This window comes from Triturus cristatus, chromosome 9 (genome assembly GCF_964204655.1).
Source record: "Triturus cristatus chromosome 9, aTriCri1.1, whole genome shotgun sequence".
In the NCBI taxonomy this organism is placed as follows: Eukaryota; Metazoa; Chordata; class Amphibia; order Caudata; family Salamandridae; genus Triturus; species Triturus cristatus.
In genome coordinates, this window is record NC_140592.1 from 1,121,190,722 (window position 1) to 1,121,203,478 (window position 12,757).

At 48.5% G+C, this 12,757-nt stretch overlaps 1 pseudogene across 1 annotated transcript in view; it reads left to right on the plus strand.

Annotated features, from left to right (window-relative positions):
- Positions 1–12,757, plus strand: part of LOC146799472 (uncharacterized) — a 154,420-nt pseudogene that overhangs the window by 89,344 nt on the left and 52,319 nt on the right. Inside the window, exon 3 of the transcript XR_014969093.1 lies at positions 7,794–7,820. The product of XR_014969093.1 is annotated as an uncharacterized LOC146799472 (transcript). The remainder of the gene's footprint in view (positions 1–7,793; positions 7,821–12,757) is intronic.

The following is a 12,757-nucleotide window of genomic DNA, read 5'->3' on the forward strand; positions in this document are numbered from 1 at the left end:
GATAATTATCGCCGGCTAACGTGGAATTTTATCGCTGCGGTAGTGTGCTATCAGCAACGCTTATCTCAAAAGCAATAAAATTCCAAGCGCTTACTACCAAATGTGAGATTATCGCTGGAAATCCAGCGATAATCTCACAAAGTTTGGCGATAGCTTTTTGATAGGGCATGGCAGACTTAGCCATCATATCCACCTTACATTAGATATAATGGCTAAGTAAAACTAAAAGCAATCGTAAGGAAAGTAGCGATAACCAAGGTTAGCGCTACTTTTCTTATCGCTATGCTTGTTAGCGTACCCATTGATAATTGGAGATATGTCGTTTAGCGACATTTCTCCAGTTATTTTGCGACGGAACGCCCACTTTGCATCTCATTAGAGATGCAATGGTGGGTGTTACGGGAAAGGGAGCTAATGCAAGGATTCACGCGATAGCGTGACCTTGCTGATAGGGCATAAAATTATCGCCGCTTTTCGTCCGAAAACGGATGCAAAAGCAGCGATAATTTTATATCGCCTCCTTTGCTGATTTGCCCCTAAGCTTTTGATCATTGATGAGGTAAGCATGGTGTCAAACCTAATGCCTGCTTTTATTCACCCATGAATGCAACCAATTTTAAGAACAGAGAACAATGTTCTCTTTGGACGGAAGCATTTAATTGTATTTGGTGACCTCTTGCTGCAAACCCTTGCAAAAGGAGAACCCGTTCAAGACCCTTGTCCATGATCAAACAAGTAATTCACTAGGAAGTATTGGAAAGTAAATATGTGGCTGAAATTCCAGTATAAGGAACTGTTGAAAAATATGCTTCAAGCGTCTGATGAGGTATATGGAAATATTCTGAAGGACATTATAGCTGGAGTTCTAACCAAGGAAGGTAAGAGTACCTAACAAAGTTCACTTATCAAAAAAACTATTATCGTGTAAGAAGACACACGCACAGCTCATGTTCACTTTATTGAAGATGGAAAATCAATACTGTGTTTAATGCTTACACTTCAAGAGTGCAGCAATTTTGATGAAGAATACTGAAACTCGGAAAAAAGAGAGATTTTAAAACAGCTGTTGCTAAAGAGGAGCACCTGGGAGTAAGAATACTGCTGACTGAGAAACTGCAAGCAACATTGGATTATTTAGAAACATCTGTTTCTAAGACTACTGGATTAGAAATGTGTTTACCTGTTTGTAGAAATTGTAGAGTAATTTTGAAATTATATTCATATGTTGAGGAACTCTTAGTGAATGGGGCAATGGGTGAAGAAATTGATTTAATTAATTTTCCAAATAGAAATGAAGTTGGATATGTAGCTGTAAAATGTGATCAGATTCAGGGTGTGAAACATATTGGCAGGTGCGTTGTATGTTTTTTGCTTGTCAAAGACTTATATGTGAGGCGGCACCAGTTCCCATTGCACTCTGGCATCTGCGATAACTATCCACAAATCTCAGGTTTTTAGTGTAATAAATGTAAATGCAGCTTTTGTTAATATTGGTAGTGGTGTACTAAAAGAAGATATATCATACATTGCATTATCACAGTTAGAACATTGTCTGGTTTGCTTATAGCTGATATTGATGAAAACAAAGGTTCTGATGAAAGTGGTTGTATTAGAGAGTATAATCAATCAGTTGAGATGTCTATATGCTTCTCACTTAGGACAGTTTCCCATTTATAAGAAACAGAACATCTGTCCTACATGAAAACGTACTAATCATTCAATGGATGTTCTGCAAAAGAAGCAATAGAAGGACAAAGGTGAGGATACAAAGAAGAAAAAAACAGCAAAATGAAGGGTAAATCATAGGCTTTCAGTTGGAAAATAGAAATGGTATCAACTGCTATGTTAATGCAGTTCTGAATGTAGGCTTTCATTTGCCACATCTAGTATGTGCAATTGAACATAAAGGAGACAGCAGGGTCTGCTCAGAACTGCATTGTTTGCTGCAATGTTTACATAGTGGTAGGACCGTACTACATTCTGCTTCAGGAATATGATATACTGTGTACACAATCAGTGGATCTGTACAATTTTCTCAGAACTCTCAACAAGACTTGCCAGAGTTTTTTAGGGTTATGCTTGGACATTTGGAAGAAGAAGAAGAAGAAGTAAATATTGAAGAGTTATTTGGGATAAGTTACAACTGAAATCATCATTGTGTGGATTACTCTTTTACATCTGCTATTAATTTAAACCTGAAAGGTTAATCTATTTAACATTACCTGATTAGAAAACTGTACCATTTGATGACCTGATAAGAAATGATAACCAGAACATGCCCAGGCCAAATTGTAGATCTGATTGTATGTCTATGTTACAGATACACAGGAGTGGTAAATACATTATATTGATGCTTCAACAATATAGACTAGATGGATCAAAAATAGCAACTGTAATTTCAAACGTTAAAGCGTGGACAAATTTCGATTGCTGGAAGAATGTACACAACACTATTTATCATTTTTCATGAAAGAGAACATATAACGTCAGGACACTACATTGTGCACTTAAAAACTCTAAGGGGCATATTCTCAAGAACGTGTGATAACTACCGCAAAAGTAGCATAACGCAACCCTCCACATAGCAGTCCATCGCGGGAAAATAACTCTGTGTCAACGTCGTATTCCCAAGCTGGGGGCAACATGTGATAGTCCCACGACAATGCGTCAAACCAACGCACAAAAACCAACGCGACGCCGCAAAATGTGAAACACCAATGCGAAAAAAGCGGCGATGACACCGATCGCGATACAAAAATCTGTGAAAACCAGCCACAGGCCTGCAATCCCCACGCGACATGTGGGAAAAAACACATACAAAAGCCAAACAACAGCGAAGCACAATGGAGTCAGCCGGAGCAAGTGCAGAAGAGAACCAGAACCCCACAAGCACCCCGGATGACCAGCATGGGACTTCGGGGTCAGGGAAGTACAAGGAGAAGAAGAGTAGAAAGAAAAGGTTCAGTCCGCAGGAAAACAGGATCCTGATAACGGAGGTGATAGAACACCATCAACTACTGTTCGTCACATCCACTGTGTCACTGGCAACTAAAATTGGAATATGGCAGACCAACGTGGACAGGGTGAATGCTGTTGGAGTGCTGAAGAGGACAATGGATGAGGTCAAGAGGCGCTGGAATGATGTCAAGCGCAAAACCAAGCAGAAACTCGGAAACAACCGGAAGGAAGCATTGCAGACTGGAGGTGGCAGTCCAGCACCACAGGAGGAGCTGGACGAGATGGAGGAAATGGGGTACACAGTCATCAGTGGGGAGACGGTGGCAGGAGTTGGGGGACCAGATACTTCTCAACAGGACCAGAACAACAGCAACTGGGTGAGTAATGACCAGGGACTGGAGGGAAGGGGGAGATGTGCACAATGGCACACATGCACAAGTAAGCACAGCACATCATCAGACAAACTATGCCCTAGACCCCCAACTCCCACCTGGAAACCAATGCACCCACAAATGCCACATCCCAGCACTGTAGAAGCACAGAAGGCAGAGGCACACCGCATGTAAGGGATCAGGGGAAGCCAACTCAGAGCTGCAGGGGCGACTCCCCCAAAATGCGGCACACACATCACATGCAGAGCACAACAACATTGACAACGATGTGGCACAATCCGCAACACGTCCACAACAGAACAGAGGACACAACTGGTCCCGCTTATGTGTAGTAACTGGCCAATCACATATGGCATTGCAGGGAAATCTCAGTTGACAATGTACAAGTACAAACACACATCCGTGAAGTGGTCAAAATGTCCACTGTCCCACGTCACATAGGCAGCTCCCCACAGTCACAATGTACACTGTCATTCAGTCTGCATGTAAACATGTTCAATGCGTCAACATACATGTGAACACGATGTTAAACTGCATCTCCCCTTCACATTACAGAGGGGAATTCAACACCTCCTGCACAGCAGTCCCAACCTGTCTTCTCTGATGACGAAGAGGACAACCAGACCTTCGACTCCGACGCCCTCCAACAGCTCGTGGAGAGGCTCCACCACAGCTGACTACCAGGACCCCCATGACCAACACATGGCCTTCCAACACCATGTGTTGGGGTGCCAGGAGAAGCTGGCCAAACAAGTGCAGGGTTCGACCGCATGGCAGACAAACTAGACACCATAGGTGGGTGTGAAAGTCCGGTCAGGGACCACTCAAAGTCCTTAATGGACATCGACAGTCCACTCCATGCTCTCCATGAACCATGTCCGACATTGCCAGGGTCCTGACTCAGAGGTAAGAACTACTGTCCAGTCCTAGTGGCTCCAGCGAGCTCGCCCGGGAGTTGGGACTCATGCTGAGGTTCATGGAGGACAGGGAGCGGAAGCGTATGGAAACAGCGGCTGACAGGGCTGCACACCAGCGAGAGGTAGCTCGGTCCCTCAATGCCTTGAAGTCCATCCTTATGGCATTGCTGCCACAAGGCCTGGCGCGATGCATGCTGCTGCTACCACTCCACCCACATCTCCGGCCCCTGATATGTCAGTGCCACACAGTGCAGCAGACATCCCACCTCCGACCCCTGAGGTATCACTGCCACACAGTGCTGGGGACAGAACACCACCACCCACATCTGATGCACCTGAAACAGCAGAGGACAAAGATGTGGATGAATCTGGCCTTGTGGTCATAAGGAAGCGGTAGCAACCATGTCCGCCATATGGCCTGTTACTGCTTGGTTCTGCCCTCAGCATCATCCCCTTCCAGTGTACCCCAAGGCATTCTGCGACACTCACTTTGGACCTCGACATGGACTGCCATTTTCTGTTTGGTCACCCATGACACAGATATCAGACTGCGGACTGAATTCCTCGACTACTGAGGAACATGTCATTCACAGAAGGACTCTGGCTGGCCCGCCACGGGCTGACTCTGCTAGGTGGGCTCTGCATGGCCCTGTACTGCTCCGCATACAACACTCCATTGAATGTGCATTAAACATTAATTTTCACAACGATGTGTCATGTCTATGATCTTGCAAGTGTGGAGGCATGAATGCATGTAGGGTCATTGATTGCACCTTACGTCCATGTTGCTTATGTTGTGGGACTTGGGTCACAGGGTGACACATTGCTGATTGCGTGCCAGGTGGCACTGATACTAGAACGGGGAAACACACATTTGTTACTTCCTTGTCCAGGCCAGAACGGAAGCACGCACACAGCCCCGGGTCACTGTTCACACACTTACGCTGGACTGGCATACGTCAGGCCAGCCCACTCCACTCACAGGGGGGGACAACAACGCTACATGTCCCAGGTCTTCCCTGTAGGGATCTGCTGCTCACAGGTCTAGTTGTCCGCATGCCATGGCCACTACCTCATGGCTGGTTCACACCCACACCACACCCATTCTGCACTGGTGTCACAGGACATGTGACTGTGCCAATAAACAGGGCCTAGTGCACGTGCTGGACGCCATTTCCACTTTCCAAACGGGTGTCTCCATGTGGGTATCCTTTATGCATGAGGGCCTAGGGCCCTGCCACGTCACATTGCCCAGTGCCGGTGGTGACAGGATGGCGTCCGTACCTTGGGACTCAATCATAAAGGGTTCATGGATAGCGGTGCACGGACTTGGTGGCACCAGATGCACTGCAGCAGGCACAGGCACACCACTATGGGATGGTGTATTTCGGTGCACTGAGATAGGGGCACCTTCAGTGCTGAGAGGGTATGCAGCCTGCGATGATGCGCCGTCCGGGCGTTCCGGAATGGTGGCATTGGTGTGAGCCCTGCTGGACCACAGTGTAGGCCTGAGCCAGTGGGCAGTGCATGCCTCCCACCACGTGGCATCGCCTCACAGTTCACAGAGTTAGTGGCACCTATTGGCCTGAGAGGATGTGCAGCCTGCGATGATGCTCTGTGCACTGATGTGTCTCTGCCATTGCTTAATCAAGACCTAGAATCATGTGTGTGACCTGGTGGCCCAGGGTAAGTGGCTGCATAATGTGGAGGGTGCCATGGTCGCGGGCCACGGGCTTGGAGATCCAGCCGGTGAGCCCTCATGGAGACACGCCGGTGACTGAAGGTGAACTGTGAGGCCTGGTCATGCTGGTGCGGGTAGTCTCCGCTGGGTGGCGGGAGGGGCTGGGGTGCAGCAGCCTGTGTGCGCAGGGGCGGGCAAGCGATGAAGGTGTGTGCTACTGTATCTACTCTCTGTCTCTGGCAACTGTTTCAGATAAGTGACCGGGGGACTGCAGTGTGTGCCGGCACGTGGTTAGAGACACACCAGTGGCTGCAGGTGAGCAGTGGGGCCTGGGTCCACAGTGTCGGCTCTCTCTCTTTCTCTCTCCCTCTTTCTCCCTATTTCCCTCTCTCTCCCTCTCTTCCTCTCTCCCTCTCTCGCCCTCTCTCCCTCTCTCTCCCTCTCTCTTTCTCTTTCTCTCTCCCTCTCTCTCTCAACCTCTCTCTTTCTCTCTTTCTCTCTCTGTCGCTCGCCCTCTCTGTCCTTTGATGGGCGCATGATGACACACCTTCTTATCTGTCTTTCTGTCTTTCAGGCTGTGACTTACGGAATGCCCGGAGAAGACCCGCATCGCCTCCTCATGATTATTTTTATTTGTTTCATCTGTAATAAAGGTTTTGTTTTGGTTATATGATGTGGATGTCTGTTTCAACTTGTGTGGCCACACCTGTCTGTTAGGTGTTTTGGTTGTGCGACTTCAGGCGATTTGTTTGGGTCATGGTTTTGTGGGGTTGATGTGCATTCTCCTTGTCAGGAGGGAGGGGGGGTGGGGGTGATGGTATGTGTTGTTGCCCTCTTGGTGCTCTGGGCTGCATGTTCAGTTGCTCGGGGGCATCTGTTGTTCTTCATGTTTGGCTATGAGCTGTGCTCCCTTGGCTGCAGCCGGTTGTTGTCCGACTTTGCACCAGATCAGAGCAGGTGTTAATTTCCTGCTGCTAACGTGCCTTATCGCCTGTTTTGTGTTCTTATCGCAGATCAGGCTGGTCGTTGAGAATGTTGTGGAGTGGTATTGTCACAGCTTTTTGCTCGGAAATGCCTACTCTGCATCCCATTAGCTATAGTTGCCGGGGTAATCGGTGGTGATGTTTTTTGAGGGTGCTATCGCAGGAAATCTGGTGAAATGGGCTGTTTGCACCAGCTTGTGAATGGGGCGGAAATTTTTGCGACTTTGGCTGCTCCAAAGTGCCGTTAACTTGGCGATAGCTCCTTGGTAATATGCCCCTAATTAAATGGACAGAATGCAATGACAGCAATCTGGCATTTACACATAAACTGCCTTTCAAACTTCCAAATTCATACCTTTTCTTTTTGCAACCAAAGTTCTAAGAAGGATTTCTCTTTAAAAAGTTGTTTACCATATTTGTACTGTATGGATTATAAGTCTTTAAGTCATCAGCCTAATAAGGATAATGTCTTGAAAATGGCCTTTTGAACTTGGATATATGTTACATCTATTTTCATAAATGGACTACTTAAACATTATACTTCATTTTTTTGGGGAGCTGTTCATTTATAGCCGTTGAGTAGGTATAAGTGAAATTAATTTTTAATGATTTGTAGTTAGTGCATACATAGTATAATACATTTACAGTGTCATACTGCATAAGTCGGAGATTTTTCTACAATCCCCGCTGTTCAATGATAAAACCTCATACAGTACGTTGTTTAAGGTGTACCAGTATGAAACCAGGTCTGTAATGTTTCTTTATTAACAAAACTTTTTATATTGCAGAAAGTTAAACTTTGCTATGTAAATCCATACCGTATAACATTAACTTATCTTTATGTTTTCTCTTTTTGTCACAGATCGGAGGAAGGATTTATTGCAGTAATGTAAGTACCTAATTGGAAGTTTACCTCCATAGTAAGAAAAGATGAGAAAAATTAACAAAAGAGACTCTTCTATTTCTTCAACAAGAATATAATGTCCTCATATTTTCAAATGACATCTTGCAACAACTATTTAAACTTCAATACTGGACGATGAAGTATTAATATTCAGATATGGTTGGTAGATGGTACATCTTCTTGCTTCTCTGTCACTTGAGGAACTTCCTGTCTTTTTTGCAAGTATAACATTAGCACATCTCCTTTTGCTTTAACAATGAAACAAAATAAACAAAAAGTAATTAACAACGGTGTCCCATTATCTTCTCCAAAATGGTGCTAAGGAGATTGTTTTTTTTCAAAACAAGCTATTAGCATTTATAACAGTGAACAACTATTTCTTAAAACATGTGCCAATTGTTGCAATGGTGATATTTGCAAAAGGTTAATTGAGCGTAGATGGCGATCCTCTTTTGTCAGTAGAAGATGTTGCTTACTGCTTTAGGGTTCTTAAATATTCATGGTCATGGTTGCTCTTGATGTGCTTTTACACTGAGGATACGGGAAAGCTATTTCATACACAGGTGATATTCAACGTATCTGGCAGTGCCTTTGTTTTCTCCTGATGGTACAACAAAACATTCCACAGGATCAAACTCACTCTTTTGGGTGTGGGTGAAGAGGAAGCAATAGAACTGAAGCTTTTAGAATTATTATTGGCAGACTCAATGTATTACGCTGCACAGCTCATTTTCTCAGGAAATTAAAACGTTACATTGAAATAGTTTAAAATATGGTACAAGGGGCGTGACCAAGATGGCGACTGAGTAGGACATGTCTACTCGTCGCTCCGGTCCCTTGCCCGGGCCCAAACCTCATAGAGGCATATAGCGGACCCCTCGCAGCGCTCCTGAGCCCCCGTTGGTCTAGTGCACACCCGCGACGACCGGAGTTCTAGGAGCGAGGCAGCGCTGCCACCTACACGCCAAGATCGACACTCCGGCCTGTGCGTTGGTCCCTGTGGCCTGTGGGCCGAGCAGCGCATGGGAGCACATTGAGGCCTGCCTACGCTGCTGAGCGGGTCCATCGGTAGTGCCCCGGAGGTCTAAGCGGCGCGGGCTGGCCCTAGGAGGAAGGGGGCCCCCGCCCTAATTGAGGAGGGTGTCGGAGAAGGGCAGAAGTGCCCAGCGGCAGCCCCCTTTGATCTGCAGGGTGTGCGCCACGGCCCTTGATACAGGAGCGGCTGGGCCCGAGCTGACTGCTGAAAGGAGCAGTTGATCCCCTTCATGGGCCCGTGCTTCCTCGCAGCTGAGTCTAGCCGGCTGCCAGTGGTGGGCCTGGTGATCTTGCCCGGTGGCCTTGCGGCAGTGTAGCCTGAGCTGTGCCCCAGCTCACTGTGGCTGTCCCCCTCCTCACCTGACTCGTGGATGCGGTGTCTCTGGCTGCACTGAGGGGAGACAGGCCTTGCATTGGTGAGATACCCTCCTGCTGGCGAGCTGGGAGTTAACTTGGGACCCCAGGGAGAAGTGGCGGTGAACTTACGGCGCACATGCCTGGAGTGCGTAGTTTGGACGGCAACACAGGCAGCGCAGCCACTTCCACAGCCATGGCTGGAGGACCTTGAGAGAGAGAGAGGCCTGACAGAAGTGGCCCTTGTGACCGCAGGTACGTGCGCAGAAGGGGTGCAATAAGGAGCAGCCTTCGGGGGTGGCTTGTGGAAGGAACCCGCCAGGGTAGCCACGTGCCAAGACCTGCATGCGAGGGCCAATAGAGGCCACAGACCGCGCGGGGTGGGTAGCCGCTTACTCGCTCCCAGAAGACCTACAGCTCCCTACTATCCCCCGCACGGCTTCATATCTCTGCACAAAAGAGACACGATCGCCTCAAGATGGCCACAAACAAATCCAGGAAGGATAGGTCGGTGAAGGATCTTCTCCTTAAGGCTGGTGCTGTGGGGCCAGAGACATCGACGGTGAAGGGTGGAGCCCAAGCCAAGCAAGACCAGAATGATTCAGAGGGGCCGGTCACCGGCAGTGTCCTTGAATCTCTCTTTTCTTACCTTACCGGGGAATTCAACGCTATGAAAAAGGGGCTGACCTCAGAGCTTGGCGAGATACGCAGGGACATAGATTCGGTGGGGGAGCGAGTCGATGAGCTGGAGACACAGGCAATGTCGTGGGATGAAGTCGCTCAGCTCCAACAGTAGGTCCTATGCCTGCAAGACCAGCAAATAGATCTCCAAGCCCACGCGGAAGACCTAGAGAATCGTTCCCGCCGAAACAATACTTGAATTTGAGCGGTCCCTCAGGGATTGGAGGGGCAGGACATCGAGGCCTTCATTGAGGAACTGTTTCGTCATGTCTTAGGGGCCCCCCAGGAGCAACAGATTAAGCTCAACCGGACACATCGCGTCAGACCCAAGAGACCGGCGAAGGCTCCCCCTCCAAATATGCTAACTTGTGTTCATGATCTTCAACTCAAAGAATGCATCCTCTGAGAGGCCAGGGCCAAACACCCTGTAGACTTTCGTTCCTGTAGGCCTCTTTTATTTCAAGATTTGTCTACCTCTACCCTGCAGAAGCGTCGAGAGTTCCGGCCCTTCACAGCGTTCTTGAGCTCCAAAGACATCTCCTACTCCTGGGGCCACCCTTTCCTGACCATTTTCAAGTGGGAGGGCAAGCTTTGCCAGGTCCGTTCCCTTCGAGAGGCCTCTTCGCTTCTTCACCTGCCAGATGACGATTGCGCTACTCCGGAACGAGAGATCCCCGCCAACCGCTGCAACGATGTAGATCTGAAAATCTTCACCAGGATCCTGGCGTGGAGACTTTCTCCCCATCTGCCCGGATTAAAAGATTCGGATCAATCTCGGTTTGTTCCTGGGTGCCAGTGCTCTGATAATACCAAGCGGTTTCTACATCTGGTGGATAGGTCTGAGCGCTTTCCGGCGGAATGAATGATATTTTCGGTTGAAGCTGAAAAGGTGTTCAACATGGTCCACTGGCCGTATTTCAAGGCGGCGCTATCTCATTTTGGCCTGCCACCCCGCTTCATCGATTGGATATTTGGTAGCTACGCGAGTCTCACTGCCGCGGTTCGGGTGAACGGGACAGCCTTGACTGCCTTTCGCATATGCAGGGGGACAAGACAGGGGTGCTCTCTGTCGCCACTCCTGTTCGCCCTGAATATGGAGCCCATGGCTCAAAGGGTTAGAGATGATCCCTGCATCGCCGGGATGCATTTTGGGGGGATGGAACACAAACTCTGCCTCTATGCGGATGATGTGGTGGCTACACTGGAGTGCCCCAGAGAATCTTTGCCTGCCCTGCTAGCTGAACTGGACCGGTTTGCTTCCATATCGGGCTTTAAGATCAATGTGCATAAGTCACAAGCCCTCAACCTCTCTCTCGAACCTGAGACGCTGGTACTGTTACAATGGTCTTATCCCATCCAATGGGCACGTGACTCGCTCCCTTATTTAGGTCTGTAACTCTCTGCTTCTATACAGATCACTAATATGACAAATTGTACTGCATTACTACGGCAGGTCCAGGAATGCCTTCGGAAATAGAAACCACACTCCCTGTCCTGGCTGGGCCGCATAGCAGCCGTGAAAATGATGATTCTGCCCAAAATGCTTTATGTATTTCACACACTCCCACTAGTTCCTACGACAGGAGTTATACTCTCCATGCAGAGAGACATAGAACGCTTTATCTGGGAGTTCCCGACTTACAGGCTTACTGGTGGGGGGCCCAGCTGAGGGTGTTGATGGAGTGGTCCTGCCCAGAGTCTTGGCTTTTCATGGATCGGTCTCTCGCCGGTCGACCTCTATGGAGGGTCCCATTCCTCGCAAAAACAGCAAGACCCTGGAATTTGTACCTTTCCAAGGTGACCCACCCTACCCTCTTGGCGTGGGACAAGGCTGCCGTCTCTTGAGGGCTCACGACCTTCCCGTCCCCGATCACACCCATAGTTCATAACTCTGATTTTACACCGGGGCTGGATTCGGTGGGGTTTCGACATTGGACTAAGGAAGCATGCCGTTCCATAGGACACTTTTTCGACCTGGAGGGACCTCGATCCTTTACCGACCTCCGCAGGGATCAGGACATACCCGAGACAGAGCGTTACTGATACATGCAGGTTCAGCATTGGGTTCTCCACAGTGAAGTACAGAAGGGTGCAGAGAGGCATGTTACCCCATTTGAGAAGTGGCTTCTCACATGACACAATGACTCTCGCTTGACCTCGGACTTATACAGGTTCACCAAACACACTCCTATCACTGGGAAAACCCCGGGTCAGCTACGCTAGGAGGGGGAACTGGTCCGGGCGATGACGCAGAAAGAGTGGAGTGATATTTATTATAGGGCCTGACGCACAGCCCACAATGTGGCCTCCACTGAGACAGCCACCAAAGTGGCTACCTAGTGGTATTTGACCCCTATCCAATTACATAGATGCAAACCCTCACGTAGCCCACATTGTTGGAGAGCTTGTGGCTAGTTGGGTACTCTCACCCATCTATTGTGGGACTGTCCTTCCCTAAGGGAATATTGGCAGCAGGTTTTGGACACTGTTGACTCCCACTTCGACACTCAGATACCCCGCCTTCCAGTGTATATCCTCCTGGGCCTCCCGAATGCCATCACCTTCCCGCTTAAATCCCGGAGAGGCAAATAAATGGCACTTGCTCTAGGGGTGGCAGTACAAAACATACTTTCCCACTGGGGTACTACGACAGTTCCAACTCAACTAGGGTGGCTCCATCGAATGTGGGGAATATTGGGGATGGAGAAGATCTCACTTTCTTTGACGCATCCGGGGGGCCTCCTTTCATGCCCTATGAGAGCCCTTTCTCACTCTACTGACGTCTGAGTTCACGGAACTCACTTGCCCCAAATACCTAAGGCTTCTGCGACTTGCGGACCCACCTAAGCAAC